Genomic DNA, 17,429 nt, shown 5'->3' with positions numbered 1-17,429 from the left:
CCCACGGGGTTAAAACCTGCTGGTAGAACTTAAAAAAAATTTTAAAAGGTTTTTCCCCAATTAAAAAAAAATTTTTAAATGATTTTTTTTAAAAAAATTTTGAGAAATGGGAAAAAAATTTTTGGGCCCCCCCTTTTCCAAATTTAAAAAAAAAATTCCTTTTTTTGCTTAAAAGGGGGGTTTCCCCCCCCCAGGGTTTTTTTGATTTTGAGTAAAAAGTGGGGGGAAAATGGCCCGGGATTTGGGGAAATTTACGTTTTTACCCCCCCCCCAAATAAAGAGAAGTTGGGGTTTTTAAAAAAACAAACCCCATCAAACCGGGTAAGTATTAGATTAATGTGCAAAAAAAAAAACCCAAAAAAATTGTTTTTTTTTTGTTCTTTCCGAAAACCCCCCAAAGGGGGAAAAAGGGGTTATTCATTACTTCGGGGCGGGGGGAAATTTTCCCAACCAAAAAGGGGTATGGGGGCCACATGTTTGAAAAGTTTTGGGGGAAAAAAAGAGCTCCAGAAATTAGGAAAATCGGGGGTTGAAAAATTTGCTACTTTTAAATTCAAAAAACGTCCCTTTTAAAATTCCGAAAAAAAATGTTTCCCCAAAACTTTTTTACGATACGGAAAAAAAGTGATCAAAATCAAAACAAATGTTTTCATGCGTACAAAAAAAACGGAAAAAAAAATATACGAAAGTGCGGTTTTTTTTTCCCCTTTTCCCCCATTTGGGGGAAAATTTTTTTTAAAAAAAACGTTACATTTCATAGCCCGGTAAAAAAAATTTTACGAAAGAAAAGGGGCAGGGGGTACATTTTCCCTCCCCAAGGAGTGGGAAAAAGGGTTTTATAAATGATTATAACCCCGTCTATCAAATTAGCCGGGGAGGGAAATATGGCCCTACAATTTATTAAAAAAAAATTTCAGTTTTTTTTTAAACCATTTTTAAAAAATACACGCAAATTTAAAAAAAGGGAAATCCAGACTTTAAATAAAGGTTTTGAATAACCCTTGGAAAATCAAAACTGGGAAATTTTTTAAAAATGGTTCATAAAAACAGAAAAGGGGGGGTTTGCTTTAAAGCTGCGGATACACTTTTAGGGCCCCCCTTTGGGGAAAACGGAGGGTTTTTTACCAGGGGTAAATGGATCGATTTTAAAATGGGGGGGAGAAAAAAAATTTTTAAAAAATTTAATGAAATTTAACTTCAGAAAATTTTCCGAATTTTTACTTTTTCTCACTCATCGATGTTTACTACCCAAAAAAAGGAACCTCGGGAAATTTTAGTTTTTTTGGGGAATTTGTACGTTTTTTCCCCAGTTTTTGGGGAAAAATTTAAAAAAAAAGGGGGAGGTAAAAAAAGCCAAAAAAAAGTTTTAAAAACGGCGGGGGGTTTTTTTTTTTTTAAAAAAAAAAAAAAAAAAGGGGTTTTTTAATTAACCTTTCGATTTAAAAAAAAAAAAAAAAACCCAAAAAACCCCCTTTTACTCGCCCCCTTTTCTTTTAAAACCATGGAGAGATTTGATTTAACCCCCAAAGGCCCCTTTTCGAGATTTACAAAAATTCCCTTTTTAAAAATTCCCCAAAAGTCTTTTTTTAAAAAAGGCGGGGGAAATATCGCGAAAGGCTCAAAAAAACAAAAAAAATTTTAAAAAAAACCGTTGCTTTTTTAAGGGAAAAACCCAAAAAAATTAAAAAAAACAGAACGGGCCCCCAAAACCCGGGTTTGACGAAAATGGATTTTAATCCATAAAATTGACGACGCTTTTAAAGCTGGAAGTTTTTGGGGAAGATTGCCCCCCCCCTTTGTTTTTCGCAAATGATTGAAATTTGAAAAAAACCAAAAAAGAGTTTTTGATGGGAAATCCCAAAAATTTTTACAAGATAAGAAATCAGATTTGCTTTTTTAAAACAAAAGTGGGGGGGGTTTTGGTACGGGGAAAATTTTTTAAATTAAAACGTTTTAAAAAATTGGATAAAAAATTTTAAAAAAAACTGCCATTTTTCCCCCAAAAGGTTTTAACGAGTTTCAAAAATTTTTTGGTTTGACAACCCCAAAGGGAATTTTTAAAAAACCCCCCGGGTTTTAGTAAAAAAAATTCCCCCAAAAATTCCCCCAAATTTGGGGGGACGGTTTTCTTAAAAACTTTAAAAAAAAAAATTAAAAAAAATTTTCGAATTTTTTAAAATCGGGAAAGGAATTCAAAAAAACCCAATGAGGGTTTTAGGAACGACTTATTCATTTTGGTAAAGCCTATGTGGTTTTTGTCCGAGAAAAAAAAATTTGGAAAAAGGCCCTACTTTTGAAAAATTTTTAAAACCACATATTTAAAAAAACTCGGGAGCCTTTTTTAAAATAAATCGACTGAGATCTATATTAAAATAAAAACCCTCCCAAAAAAAAAAAACCCGCCCGAAAAAAAGGTTTTAAAAATTTACGACGTCGAGGGGAAAACCCCTTTTAAATCTTTGATGATAGGCAAAAATTATGATTGTGAAAAAACCCAAAAATTTATAGTTACGGGGGGAAAAAATTGGCCTTTGCAAAACTTTTGCTGTTTCGTTTTTTTCCCAAAGTAATTTTTAAATGGGGTTTTTTGGGCTTTCCTTTTTTGGGGGAAAAAATACTAAAAAAAAAACATAAAAATGAAAAGTTTTATGCAAACTGCGCGTAGGGGGGAACGAAAAAATTTCAAATTAAAACGGTTTAAGACGGCCGGAAAAAAAGTTTGGGGAAAAAACAAAACAAAACCCCGATTTTCCCCCGGGGAATTTTTTTTCGGCTCTAATGTCGATTTTTCCCCACATAAAATGTGTTTTTAAAAATCGAATTAAGCACGTAACATTTTTCCCGGAATGTAAAATTTTTAATTAAAAATGTAACAAAACGGGGGAAAAAAGTTTTAGTTTTTTAATTTTAAACCTATACTTTTGACTTTTTTAAAAGGGAAAAAAGGGGGTTTTCACTCAAAAGGGTTTGTTTAAAGTAGTTTTTTTAAAAAATGGGAAAAGGGGAAAACGGCAATTGTAACAAATTAAAGGGGGAAAACCGGGTTTTTGAAAAAAAAACCGAAAAAGGGAAAAAATTTTTCCGTCGTAGAAATACCCCCCAATTTATATATTTTTGTAAACGGGCTTCAAAAAAAAATTTCCCAAAAATCGGTTTTTCCCCCCCCTGCCGCGAGTCTCTGGGCTTTATAAACGCTGCTGTAAGCGCTGCTCTAAACGAGTGCAATAAAGTTTCTAATTTGACCTAGGCTTCATGACATTTCAAAAAAGTATCATCAAGAAAAAAATGATCAGACAGAAATATGTATGTTCCGCGTGTTAACAATCGGAGAGACCGAAGGCAAAATATATGGTTGCTGTTCTCACGAGAAATGAGGCGATGGAGGGGCCCCATTCTTTATATTTTCAATAGTCATACAAGAATATAAATTCATTCCTGTTGCAATTTGAATAAATGGGCAATGTCTCGTTAAAGTTATTACAATTATACAAACATTACATATATCGATTTTTTTTTTTTTTAAATAAAATATATATGTATACTATAATAAATTATATATTTTATATATGGTTACATATATACCATATATTTCAATTATTTTAACTGTATTGCATAAATTGTTTACTTATACAAGTTATGTGAAAGAATCGAAAATACATATATTTGTGATACTTGAATTACTAGAAAGCGCTCTATATATCTGTACTTTAAAAAGTAAGTGATATCTTAAAAAATCATAAAAATTAAAAAGGTCAGGCCATGTTCAAAAGAAGGTACTCAAAATTTAAACGATCTAATAATAAATTATCACGAAAAGTAACTGATATGTTATTCAAGGTGCCAGTTCAAAGTGAACATACGTAAAGTGTATATTATCTAAATTCAGTAATAATATATTACCATGAAAAGTAACTGTGATATTTTATTCAAGGTGCAAGTTCACATTGAATATACATACATATAAGTAAAACTGATTACAATTTGATTCTAGAAAATAAGTGCGATATGTTATTCTTAGTGCACAAAATATAATAGTCGTTTATAGAGATTTGATTGAAATTCCATACTACATTGGCGGCCTGCTCTCAAAAACTTTCGATGGGTAGAATAAATAATTGAAATAAAAGTGTGAAAATTGTATAAATTAAAAACCTCCAATTTTCTTAGTAAAATTTCAATTTTCGTATCAACTTCCGATTTGTGTTATACCGTATTTTCAGGGAGTAAGTTATTGATCAGAAAACTTTGCTTGTTGCTCGAAACGGGTGTATATTAAGAAAAATTTATAAATGTACATATATTATGGCACTCTGCCCTTAATATACACTCACACCACTAGGCGGCGTCATTACGGAATACTTTTCCGTAGATGAAAAACCTCCCATAATATATATAAGGACCACAACCCAAGAAAGCTCAATATCGGAGCTCTCAGCCCTGAAGATGCAAACTGCAACGTTGCGACACGTCGGCATTACGCTGTTAAACCACGCGACATCCATCCGGAAACCTTTTGCATTGATAATTCCAATGGCCGCGAAAGTCTCAAAACTAAAATACTTTTTTGTTTATACTAAATATTGTTCAATGAAATAAATCATATATTTAATTAAAAATTGTAAAGAATATATTTGATTTAAGTAATGGAGTTATTTGTTTTAAATAATGTATTATTTGAAATAAACATTAGTCTCCTTGACGGAAAAGCTTATTGCGCCATCTTGGCGCTCGTCTAATTTTTCGGCAATCCAGCAACCGCCATCGTGCCGTGTACGTCGTGCCTCGTGCGTCGTTACTCGCAGTGCACGCGCTGTCTTGTTCGGTCTTGTCCAGTCTCCGCACATAGTGGTCGCAAAAAAATCGGCAATCAGTCTCGTGGCGTGCTTCGTACTCATGTGTTCAGGTATGTCTTTATACTCATATAGTGCAATCCTGTTCGGTCTTGTCCAGTCTCGTCTAGTCTCCATTCGCGTAAAACAATACACGGTGTGCCTCGCTCTTTTATTCGGCTATGCCGCGAACTGGGCACAAGACACTACCGTGTTTCTTGATATACGATAATAGCTTTAAAAGACTAATATAAAGTACAATATATATATACGAATAAACATACATTTCTATATTCTTTTTATTATTTCATATAGTCTGTTTCTGATGTTTAAAAATTATTGCACTCAAAAATATCTTTATTTTGTTTAAATAATTTTATTATTCTGTATATCCATTGTATCACATAATTTCGTTGCTTTTTTTTGCGTAAATTTATTTTTTTAATAAAATAATTTTACGCAAGAAAAGCAACAAAATTATGTACAATGAATAGAATAAAAAGATATTTAAACAAAATAAATATTTTTGAGTGCAGAGAAAAAGATTTCTTTAGATTTAATAAAATTTATTAATATAAGAGTTTTAACAAGGCTCTGTAATATAAATATAAATTTAACGTATAAGACGGGCAACAAGAGCCAAATCGCGGATGACAATGCGTTATCCTAACGAAGCTAAATAATTTTCCGTTAGAATTAAATACCGGTGCACAAGGCACCAAATTTTTACTTGGACACGGCCAAGATTTTAAATATGAAATAATCTCATATTTGAGATTTAATTTCAATACCCCTTTTAACCCCCCTACGGAAATAAATAAATGCCTGAAAATTTGGTGCCTTGTGCACCGGTATTTAATTCTAACGGAAAATTATTTAGCTTCGTTAGGATAACGCATTGTCATCCGCGATTTGGCTCTTGTTGCCCGTCTTATATGTTAAAATTTATTAAAGTCAAAGAAATTATTCCATTGGGATAATCGAATTAAATCGTTTATTTGAATCAACAAATACGATTATTTGCTTTTTTAAACAACTTATTTTATTGTCACAAATAAATTTATTTGTGGCAATAAATAAGTTGTTTTAAAAAAGCAATAATCGTATTTGTTGATTCAAATAAACGATTTAATTCGATTATCCCATGGAATAATTTCTTTGACTTTAATAAATTTTATTAAATCTAAAGAAATCTTTCCTCTCTGTGCACGCGGCATCGTGTCCGTATGTCTTCGATCACGCATTGATCCATCGATCGAAATAAAAGTGGCGGCATTCATATTACCTCGTACCGGACGAGTTCCTTTGCAGGCTGTCACAACTACAACTTGGAAGCAATCTCGCTCACCTTCCATTGGCCGATCCAGGATTCGCGGTGCCGGAGACATCGATCTAATATTAGGCACCGACGTTTATGGCTCGTTGCTGCGCGGCGCTATTCAATCAGGACCTACAAACACTCGGGTCGCCCAAAAGACGCTGTTCGGATAGATCGTTTTTGGTCCCGCAACTTCCTCAACATCAACATCGTGTCCGACCTCATTCACACTCCGATACAACTAGGAGGCAAATCTGCACGAGGAGCTACAGAGATTCTGGATTCAAAAAAAATCTCCTCTTCAATGTCAAATCAACTTCTTTCCGATGAGATTGACTGCGAGACACACTTCCGCGAAACTCACTCGCGCGATCAAACTGGAAGATACATTGTGCGTCTGCTATTTTTGATTGAACCATCCGCCCTTAGGCAAGTCAAGGTCGATAGCTCTTCGCGCGCTCGAACGCATCCGTCACAGAATAAACAAAGAATCGTCGTTCGGCGATCTTTACAATCAGTTTATGACGGAGTATCAGGAATTGAACCACATGCAAACTTGTTGTGGATTTTTGGATCATCGTACCCGCAATCTATCTTCCTTATCACGGCGTTCTACGGGAATCCAGCACCACAACCAAGCTGCAAGTGGTTTTTAATGACTCATTTCGTACAACCACCGGCGTGTCGCTCAACGACTGCCTTCATTCAGGACCGAAGCTGCAGCAAGATCTCGACGCGATACTATTACGCTGGCGAACTTACGTCTTTGTGTTCGCAGCCGATATTGAGAAAATATATCGGCAGATCATGATTCATCCCGAGGATCGCATCTATCAACGCATCCTCTGGGGCACCGTCGGAGCCTCTCATGAATATCAATTATGCACAATAAAGTACGGTCTCACATGCGCTCCGTTTCTTGCACTTCGCGTCCTGTAACAGCTCGCCTACGACGAAGAACAAAACTTTCCGCTAGCGGCCGCAGTCTTACACAAGAAAACTTACGTGGATGACGTTCTCTCGGGTGTTGACTCTCCACAGGAGGCTCAAACTAAAGCCGCTCAACTAAACCAGCTTCTCACGGTAGGTGGCTTCCGTTTGCAAAAATGGGCCGTCAAACGAAGAATCGATTCTCTCGAGCGTTGCCTTCACGGCTGAAACTACCGGTTCTCGAGATCTTCCAACCGAAACTCGCATTCTCGGTCTCGCATGGCATCCAACGACCGACTCACTCAAGTTCAACATGAATTCGTCAACTTCTTCAAACTCAAAAAGAGCTGCTTTGTCGCGTGTAGCTCAGCTTTCCGATCCTCTTGGATGACTCGTTCCAGTTACCATAGTCGGGAAAATCTTCATCCAACAGCTCTGGAAAACGCAGATCGACTGGGACGATCCATTACTTAATCATCTAGCCAAGGAATGGATTTACTTCGACGAGGACTTACAGAACGTGACCGAGTTCGTCATCCCTCGCTGGCTCTTCTTCAGCGCAAGGCCTCGAATTTCATGGGTTCTTTGATGCCTCACAAGATGCGCTGGAGCAGTTTTGTACATGCGCACGTTTCACAACTATTCCGACGCAAAGGTCATCCTCATCGCTGCCAAAAGCAAGGTTGTCCCCGTCAAGAGGCAGACCATTCCAAGATTGGAACTCTCGGCAGCTCTCCTACTGACACGTTTCGTTGTTCGAGTCCAAAAAATTCTTGATTATTCGAACGTGTGCACTTGTGGACCGATTCAAGTGTCACTTTCGCCTGGATCAAAGGTCATCCCTCAAGATGGAAAGAATTCGTATCCAATCGAGTTGCAGCCGAGCTCGCTCCCGACACCAAGTGGCATCATACACCTGGAGTGGACAACCCAGCTGACTGTCTCTCTCGCGGTCTCTCTGCTCATCAACTGCGGAATCATCCTCTCCTCTCTGGTAGCACGGACTTCTATGGCTACACTATCTCTCAGTTGAATGGCCTTCCGGAACTCCGGAACTTGCTCTATCAACAGATCTTGAAGACCAATCTCAGATTCGTCTGCACGTCTCGCAGGTGAGAACCCCAATCAAATGCTGAGAATTAATCGATCAATTTTCTCTGCTCACTAGACTGTTGCGGATTACGGCATGGATTATGCGCGCCATTCGCCGCTTCAAACGCGAGAAAATTCCAGATTCACCCGAGATAACGAGTGACGAAATACTCGAGGCCAGAACATTTTGGACAAAGAAACATGGAGAGCTTACTCAGCCGAGAATTGGAAATCTGTGCGCAGCCATCCACTCTTCCTCGCAATCATTACCTGCTAAAACTCTCGCCATTCGTCGACTCGGATGAAATTCTTTGCGTCTGCGAGCGACTGAAAAACACACTGCTCGATTTTAATAGCAAGCATCTCGCTATATTATCTCGAGACTCTCCTTTCTCACGCCTCGTAATTTCAGATGTACATCAACGGGCTCTTCACGGTGGTGTGCAGGTCGTGCTTGAGGCAAAGTTATGGGTGATCGGAGGTCGAGCTTCGATCAGCGCCTTCATCCGACGATGCGTAATATGCACGTGACATCGAGCTGCCGTCGTCAAGGAAATGATGGGATTGCTACCAACGTCTCGAGTTACTCCTACACGCCTATTTCTAAGCTCTGGAGTGGATTATGCAGGTCCATTTACGCTGAAAACCTGGCGCGGACGCGCTTCTCGCATCTACAAGGGTTACTTAATCATTTTCATCTGCTTCGCTACCTTGGTCGTTTATCTCGAGCTCGCCACGGACTACTCGACGCAGGGATTCATTACGAGGTTTAAACGCTTCATCAGTAAACGCGGTTGATGCAGCATGATAAGCAGTGATTGCGGCACGAATCTTGTTGGCGCCGATGCCGAACTTCGTTGACTTTTTAATTCCGCATCGCGAGACGTCGCCGAACTTGCAAACACGCTCGCCTCCGACGGTACCACGTGGAAATTTAATCCTCCCTCGGCGCCCCACTTCGGTGGCAAATGAGAGGTCGCGGTCAAGTCAACAAAATTTCATTTACGATGCGTCATCGGGGACTCCGTGCTCACTTATGAGGAGTATCATACGCTCCTTACTCAGATCGAAGCCGTTTTAAACTCGCGACCGCTTTGCTCGATCACGGACGATCCCGACGATCTCACAGCATTAACTCTCGGGCATTTCCTCGTTGGCGACTCTCTTATCACTCTGCCAGAACCATCGCTCTTCGACACGCCAATCTTGCGTCTTACACGGTGACAACTTATCCGCCACACGCTCGAACGCTTTTGGCATCGCTGATTAACCGAATATCTTCAGCGTTTCCAGATTCGAAACAAGTGGCAGCAGCCGGAGTATTCAATAAAATTAGGATCTCTCGTTCTCATCCTCAACGAGCGGTACCCACCATCTGAATGGCCGCTAACGCGAGTCACCGCTCTGCATCCAGGTTCCGACGGTCTAATTCGCGTGGTCACCGTACGTACCGCGTCTTCGGAATTTAAACGCCTAATTGTCAAACTGTGTCCGCTTCCAGTTGAATCGTAACATTCGGTCACACCTCACATTGCGCCGTTTCAGAAGCGTTTAGAACTTTCTGTTGTGTACCACATAATGTAGCGTCCGGTCTAATATCAAATCTATCTGCGTTATATTGTTCGCATCGTTTTTTTCTCATCATTCGGGAGATTCCGATCACCTCAGTTGTCGAAGTTGTTAATTCAGCGACGTCCGTCACGCCCTTGAAGCGGGCGGTGATGGTAAAAGATTCAATTAATTATTCGTCTAAAAATCATCACTTAAATTGCATTTCACAGTCCGTCATGATTTCTGTATTTCTGCATTATTTCTCCACGTTTGTATTTATCGAATTCCCCGAAAGCCGTGCAGCCGCTCAGCGTTTTACGTATATTTACATTTTTTGTCACTTTCCGCGTGTCTTTCCTCGCGCCGCGCCGTGTCTCGCGACGGTCAAAATCAGCTGTTCGTTTGTTTTTTGATCTGCTAACAAACCTCTCAGTCAAGTATCGACCGTTCGCCCAATCATCGGTTTTCTCTTGAATGATTTCTTCACTCTTATCATTGTAAAATTAACTGAGTCGTTTTGCGATTATAAGTTTGTACGTGAATATCGATAAGTATTGTAATAAACGCCTTAAATTTATTCCGAAGTGTTGTTTTAGTGTATCCACGCATTTATCACGCTCTTTCTATTAACACTTTATCAAAATCAATTAAAACAATTCAAAATTTAGTCTTAGTAGTTATTGTAGACCGTGTTGATAACTACTAAAACAAAATAAACTAAGGACGTAGTGGAAAAATTAATCAAAAATTATTTAAAAAATTTAAAAAGGCGGTTTTTGCATATTTTCAATTATTATCTATTTTCTTAACATAAATAATACAATTATTATTTGAACAATTATTTCTCATCTTTTAGTTTGGGAAAAGAGCAAAAAAAATGTTTTTTAAAAATATAAATTAAAAGTTTTATTTAATAATTATAATTAATTATAATGTGTCAAACATATGCAATATTAAGGAACAAATCATCATTTTTAGGTTTAGCACCAAATAAGGAAGATAGCAAAATTTTTTATAATTACCGATAGCGCGTTAATGTTGGCATTTTGAGCTTTAAAATGCTTTTTTAATCTTTTATCTACGATGATTTTTCATCGAGTTACGACATAATCTCTAAAAAATATAAAGTTTGCTTTAAAATGATTAAATCGGTCAAAAAAATTGTTTTGTAGGAAAAATGTACTTTCTGAAACGTTAGTTGAATTTTTGGTGTAGGCGAATTATTATTCTACCGATATTCATTTATATACACGCGTGAGCGGCGAATTACGTTTCCTCTCCCCCCCTGGCGGCGCTGCGTAAGAAAGAAGGGAGAAGGTTAAGAAGGTCAGTCCCCCGCGGAAAGGGAGAGCGGTTGGACAGATATACGGCAGTGAGCCGTCGTGCGTGTCCTATCGAGTACAGTTTAACCTAATAAAGATCCTTTGTTAAGATCCACTAGAAGCCTTATTAGAATTACGCCCTGACATCATCTAAAACTATCCTGACACCACCTACAACTTCAGAAGTGGGATCGAAGAAGAAGTTAGCGAAGGATCCGTGAGGTTAATACACGCACGAGAGATACACGGGACTTTGAAAAGTACGACCAAGTGTTGTGGTCGATGCAGAGAAAACCGTGTCTTGTGTTACTCGAGTAGAAAGACAGAATATTCCGCGCTGTGTGCCACGAATATTTTGAAGGTTATTCGCGCTGTGTGCCGCGAATCTTTGCTCGTGCTAAAAGACAGAATATTCCGCGCTGTGTGCCACGAATATTTTGAAGGTTATTCGCGCTGTGTGCCGCGAATCTTTGCTGCGTGCTAAAAGATAGAATATTCCGCGCTGTGTGTCGCGAATATTTTGACGGTTATTCGCGCTGGGTACCGCGAGTCTTTGCTGCGTGCAAAAAGACAGAATATTCCGCGCTGTGTGCCACAAATATTTTGAAGGTTATTCGCGCTGTGTGCCGCGAATCTTTGCTGCGTGCAAAAAGACAGAATATTCCGCGCTGTGTGCCACGAATATTTTGACGGTTATTCGCGCTGTGTGCCGCGAATCTTTGCTGCGTGCAAAAAGACAGAATATTCCGCGCTGTGTGCCACGAATATTTTGATGGTTATTCGCGCTGTGTGCCGCGAATCTTTGCTGCGTGCAAAAAGACAGAATATTCCGCGCTGTGTGCCACGAATATTTTGATGGTTATTCGCGCTGTGTGCCGCGAATCTTTGCTGCGTGCTAAAAGACAGAATATTCCGCGCTGTGTGCCACGAATATTTTGACGGTAATTCGCGCTGTGTGCCGCGAATCTTTGCTGCGTGCTAATTGTTCCGCCGCGTACGAGAGAAAGCGAGTCCACGTATCGCGCGCGGTGAATCGACGTGTAACGCGATATCCTTGTGAGATAGAATATTCCGCGCTGTGTGTCGCGAATATTTTGACGGTAATTCGCGCTGTGTGCCGCGAATCTTTGCTGCGTGCTGAAAGACCGAATATTCCGCGCTGTGTGCCACGAATATTTTGACGGTAATTCGCGCTGTGTGCCGCGAATCTTTGCTGCGTGCTAATTGTTCCGCCGCGTACGAGAGAAAGCGAGTCCACGTATCGCGCGCGGTGAATCGACGTGTAACGCGATATCCCTGTGAGATAGAATATTCCGCGCTGTGTGTCGCGAATATTTTGACGGTAATTCGCGCTGTGTACCGCGAATCTTTGCTGTGTGCTAATTGTGCCGACGTGTGTCGCAAACATTTTGACTGAGGTTAAACATTTATTAACACGTCGCTGTGTGCTAGGACGTATAGAAAAGGGAAGTGCAGTATGTCACTAACAATGGCGAGACCGCCGAGTGCGTATACGCTTGCCGAGATTAAGGACATTCTCCGCGAGAAGAAGTTGCCGGCGACCGGTAACAAAGCTGACCTGATAGATCGATTGACTGCCAATGACCCGGAGATATGGACCACACTGGATGAACAGAGGTCACGGCAGAGCCGCGGTGTCGATCAGCCGATTGACGCGGGCCATGAATCGAGGGATGCCGTCGCGGGCAAGGACAATGAAAGCCAAGTAAGTAACGACGCATCCGTTGAAGGTCCTTTGACTGAGAATGACTTGATTCGACGAGAAAATGAACTACTTAGAAGAGAACGAGCTCTTCTTCAACGTGAATTAGATATCGTTAGACGAGAGAACATCGAAGATCATGGAGCACCGCAGATGAATGATGGCGGAAGAAGACGTAATGGTCCACCGATGAGCGAAAGTGTAAGGGCTATTCGCGACTTGTTGAGCGAATTCGACGGCAGTGAGGGTACGTTCTGGAAATGGGAACAGCAGGTACAATTGCTGCGAGTGTCGTACGCCTTGGATGATGCGGCGACAAGAATTTTAATAAGCTCTAAATTAAAAGGACGTGCATCCGAGTGGTTTCACTCCAAACCACATCATCTTACCCTTAGTATAGAAAATCTATTGGCGGCCATGAAGGGAATGTTCGACCTTCGTCAATCAAGATTGTCCCTACGCAAGAAGCTCGAAGAGAGAGCATGGCGGACGGACGAATCATTCACGAGTTACTTCCATGATAAAATAATCCTCGCTAATAGGGTACCGATAGTAGATGACGAAGTTGTCGATTATGTCATCGAGGGTATACCTGATCGCAATCTCAGAGATCAAGCACGTATTATGCAGTTCGAGTCTCAGTCGGATTTATTGGAGGCATTTAAAGGATTGACGCTACACCCGAAGAAGTTCCCTGATCGCGAATGGAAGAAACCTATTGATCAAGGAAAAATCCAAAAGGATGGGAAATTGTCGACGAAGGAGGGTTCAGCGTTTAAAGGAAATCCAGCATCGTCGAGTGCAGATTTAGCACCACGCCGAAAGATAATTAAATGTTATAACTGCCAGGGAGTTGGACATCTGGCATCCGCATGTTCACACCCGAAGAAAGTTAAGGGAGGCTGTCATCGATGTGGTTCAGCCAGCCACTTGAAAAAAGACTGTCCCGAGAAAGAGTCGAAACCCGAGTCGGCGAACGTTGTGAACTTGATCGAACCGATACCCGTTAGCGATCCGTATTGTGTACAGTTAAAGTTTTCGGTGTCCTTTGAAGGGGATATGGATCGTGAATATACAGTAGACGCGATAGTTGATCCCGGCTCCCCAGTGAGCCTCATAAAAACTGAGTATGTTCCGACGAGTTTGCGCGAACCGCTACCTCCTAACAGCGATTGTTTCTGTGGAGTAAATAAATCCCCTGTTCGCGTAATAGGCACCTTTTCGAAATTAGTCGAAATCGAAAGAATTAATATTCAGCTACGTTTTCTGGTAGTACCGAACGAAACAATGTCGTGTGCGGCATTACTTGGTCGCGATTTTTGTCGAGATCCGTTAATAAAAATCGAACTAGGTAAAACGGTAAAGATTACTAGGAGAAACGAGTCGACAAGCGAGAACAATTTTGATACCGAGATTATGCAAATAGAATATCTCGAAAATCCTGTAAAAGTTGGAGAAGAATTGAATATTAATCCCGGTGTCGAATTGCATGTAGTCGAAAGCGTTCGAAGATTGTATAACAAAGAATACGTTGATAAATGGGATTCGGATGCGAGCGAACCGGAAACCGAGATGAAAATTTTATTAAAAATGAACAGCCGATTACCTTCCGGCCTAGGCGTTTAACGTATGCCGATAAAGAAAAGTTGCAAGTAATATTAGACGACTTATTGAAAACAGGTACAATTAGGCAGAGTAATTCACCCTACGCTAGCCCAATCGTTCTCGTGCAGAAGAAAAATGGCGAGTCACGACTGTGTGTCGACTTCCGTGAAATAAATAAGATTACTGTAAAAGACAATTTTCCCACACCGTTGATAGATGATCATATTGATCGGTTAAAAGGAAAAAAATATTTTAGTAGTCTCGACTTAAGTAAACAGACAGTTAATCCGCGAATATATCGTTGGGCATTATTTTTAGAGCAATACTGTTATCAAATCGTACATCGACCCGGTACACAGATGAATCATGTCGACGCGTTGAGTCGATGTCATAGCATTCTGACATTAGAAGCAAATTCGTTCGACCGAACTTTATCTATTCAACAAGATCGGGATGTAAATATAGTAAACATTCGAAATAAATTAGAAAAATCTGAGGATAAATTCTTTGAATTGCGAGACGGTCTTGTTTACCGTAAAGATAAGGGTAAAAAACTCTTATTTTATGTACCGATATCAATGGAAAGTAATGTAATCCGTATGTGTCATGATGACATTGGCCATGTCGGCCTCGATAAAGTTATTGCTAACATTAGGCAAATTTACTGGTTCCCACAAATGAGAGAGAAAGTAAAGTGCTATATTTACTTAATACGTTTTGTTCCTATACGTACGACCGAGACGGTCGTAATGTCAGGCTGGCCGACTGTAGGCGAATTATTATTCTACCGATATTCATTTATATACACGCGTGAGCGGCGAATTACGTTTCCTCTCCCCCCCTGGCGGCGCTGCGTAAGAAAGAAGGGAGAAGGTTAAGAAGGTCAGTCCCCCGCGGAAAGGGAGAGCGGTTGGACAGATATACGGCAGTGAGCCGTCGTGCGTGTCCTATCGAGTACAGTTTAACCTAATAAAGATCCTTTGTTAAGATCCACTAGAAGCCTTATTAGAATTACGCCCTGACATCATCTAAAACTATCCTGACACCACCTACATTGGACATTTTTTTATCAAGTTTTAAGTTGTCAAAGATACGTAATTTTAAAAAATAAAATAGTATGTTCGTTTTTAAAGCATACAGTGATGGGTAAGATACATTTAAAATGTATCTCGATACAGATACAGATACATGTAAAAAAATATATTTAGATACAGATACAGATACACAAATTATAATGTATATAGATACAGATACTCAGATACTTTAAAAGATACATAGCAGATACTTTTAAATTATATTTTATCATAATAATGGTAATATGCACAAAATGTACTAAATAATTCTTTTATCTTTATTAATATTTTTGTTTATATTATGACTTTATTCGTTAGTCTTAACACGTGAAAAATGTCTCAAAGATATCGTCACTCAAACTATTTCGTGTGGGTGAGTGACGTGGAAACCTAAAAAAACACATAACAGCCATCCCCGAAAAATTTGAAAAAATTTGGTACCAATTTCGTGCAAATCGGTTCATAAATGCGTGCGCGCATGGGTGAATGCGTGGGTGGGATAAAATTAAAAAACGATATACATCTCTTCCTTCTCGGCCATAGAGCCAAACGCGATGTTATTACAAAATTAAGTAAGAAAATTGAGGAACCTGGAATTTTGTATCCTGTGGTTGGGATCTCAAAAATTTTCCTTGTTCCACTTTTAACTTCCCCTGTAACGAAATAGGCGAGAAAAATATTGGTCCGAAAGTTGGCTAAATCGGGAATCGAACCCGAGATCTTTCGCTTGCCGGGCGAATGCTTTTCCAACTGAGCTATTCAGACACTTACGAAACAATACTTTTCTCAATATTTTCATCCCCCAAAACGTCGTAATTAGGCCCAGACGCGAATATTCTTATCATTGTAAAATTAAAGAAAATATTTAATAATTCTCCCCAAAAAATTTGCAACACTTTAGAATAAAAGCTAAAGATATATGTATTGAATCTTTAAATAAATCCACAAACGTGTGAGTGGGTGCGTGGGTGGATGAGAGTGTGTTTAAAACAAAGAAAAAAATTATAATAGACATTCCCAAAAAATTTAAGAAATTTTAGTACAATTTCTTGAAAATCGGTCCATAAATGCGCACACTCATGAGTGGACGTGTGGGTGAAATCAAATTTAAACAAAAATATTAAGTAATCATCCCCTAAAAATTTTCGAAATTTTGATACCAATTTTTGGAAAATCCATAAATCCGTATACGCGTGGGTGGATGCGTGGATGGAGGTGCAAAACTAAAAAAAAAACACTAATATTGATGTTAAACCTAAAAAGAAATCACATAGCAGCCCTCCTCTAAAAATTTGCGAAATTTTGGTGCCAATTTCGTGCAAATCGATCCATAAATGCACGCGCGCATAAGTAGATGTTTTTAGAATGTTCAGAAACATTGAAAAAAAAAAAAGATTTTTTAAGCTTTACATCTCCACTCACCCACCTACGCACCCACCCACGCGCATGCAGATTTATGGATCGATTTTCAAAAAATGTGGGATACAATTAAAAAAGAATATTTAGTAGTCATCCCCGAAAAATTTGCGAAATTTTGGTAACAATTTTTTGAAAATCGGTAAATAAATGAGCATACGCGTGAGTGGATGCGTGGGTGGGGGTGTAAACCTAAAAAAAACCACATAACAGCCATCTCCTAAAAATTTGCTAAATTGCGAAATTTTAGTGACAATTTTTTGAAAATCGATCCATAAATCTGCATGCGCGTGGGTGGGTGCGTAGGTGGGTGAGTGGAGATGTAAAACTTAAAAAATCTTTTTTTTTTCAATGTTTCTGAACATTCTAAAAACATTAGAAATTAAAAAAAAAATTTTTTTTTGCAAGAACATACCCTCCTCTGAAGAAAAAAAATTAAAAAAAGACCCCACAGCAGCCTATTCCAAAAAATTTGCAACATTTTGGTACCAATTTAGTGAAAATTGGTCCATAAATATGAAAGTAGTTCGTGGACATACAGATAGACAGACAGACGGTACTTATATATAT

At 39.1% G+C, this 17,429-nt stretch overlaps 1 non-coding gene across 1 annotated transcript; it reads right to left on the bottom strand.

The window, feature by feature from the left end:
- Window positions 1-16,135: 16,135 nt before the first annotated feature.
- TRNAA-GGC (transfer RNA alanine (anticodon GGC)) lies at window positions 16,136-16,208 on the bottom strand. Its single transcript has one exon. It is a non-coding gene; the product is annotated as a tRNA-Ala (tRNA).
- Window positions 16,209-17,429: the final 1,221 nt, after the last annotated feature.

Source organism: Nylanderia fulva, unplaced genomic scaffold (genome assembly GCF_048542155.1).
Source record: "Nylanderia fulva isolate GAGA-0341 unplaced genomic scaffold, ASM4854215v1 Scaffold507, whole genome shotgun sequence".
NCBI lineage: Eukaryota > Metazoa > Arthropoda > Insecta > Hymenoptera > Formicidae > Nylanderia > Nylanderia fulva.
This window is presented reverse-complemented; position numbering and strand designations above follow the sequence as displayed.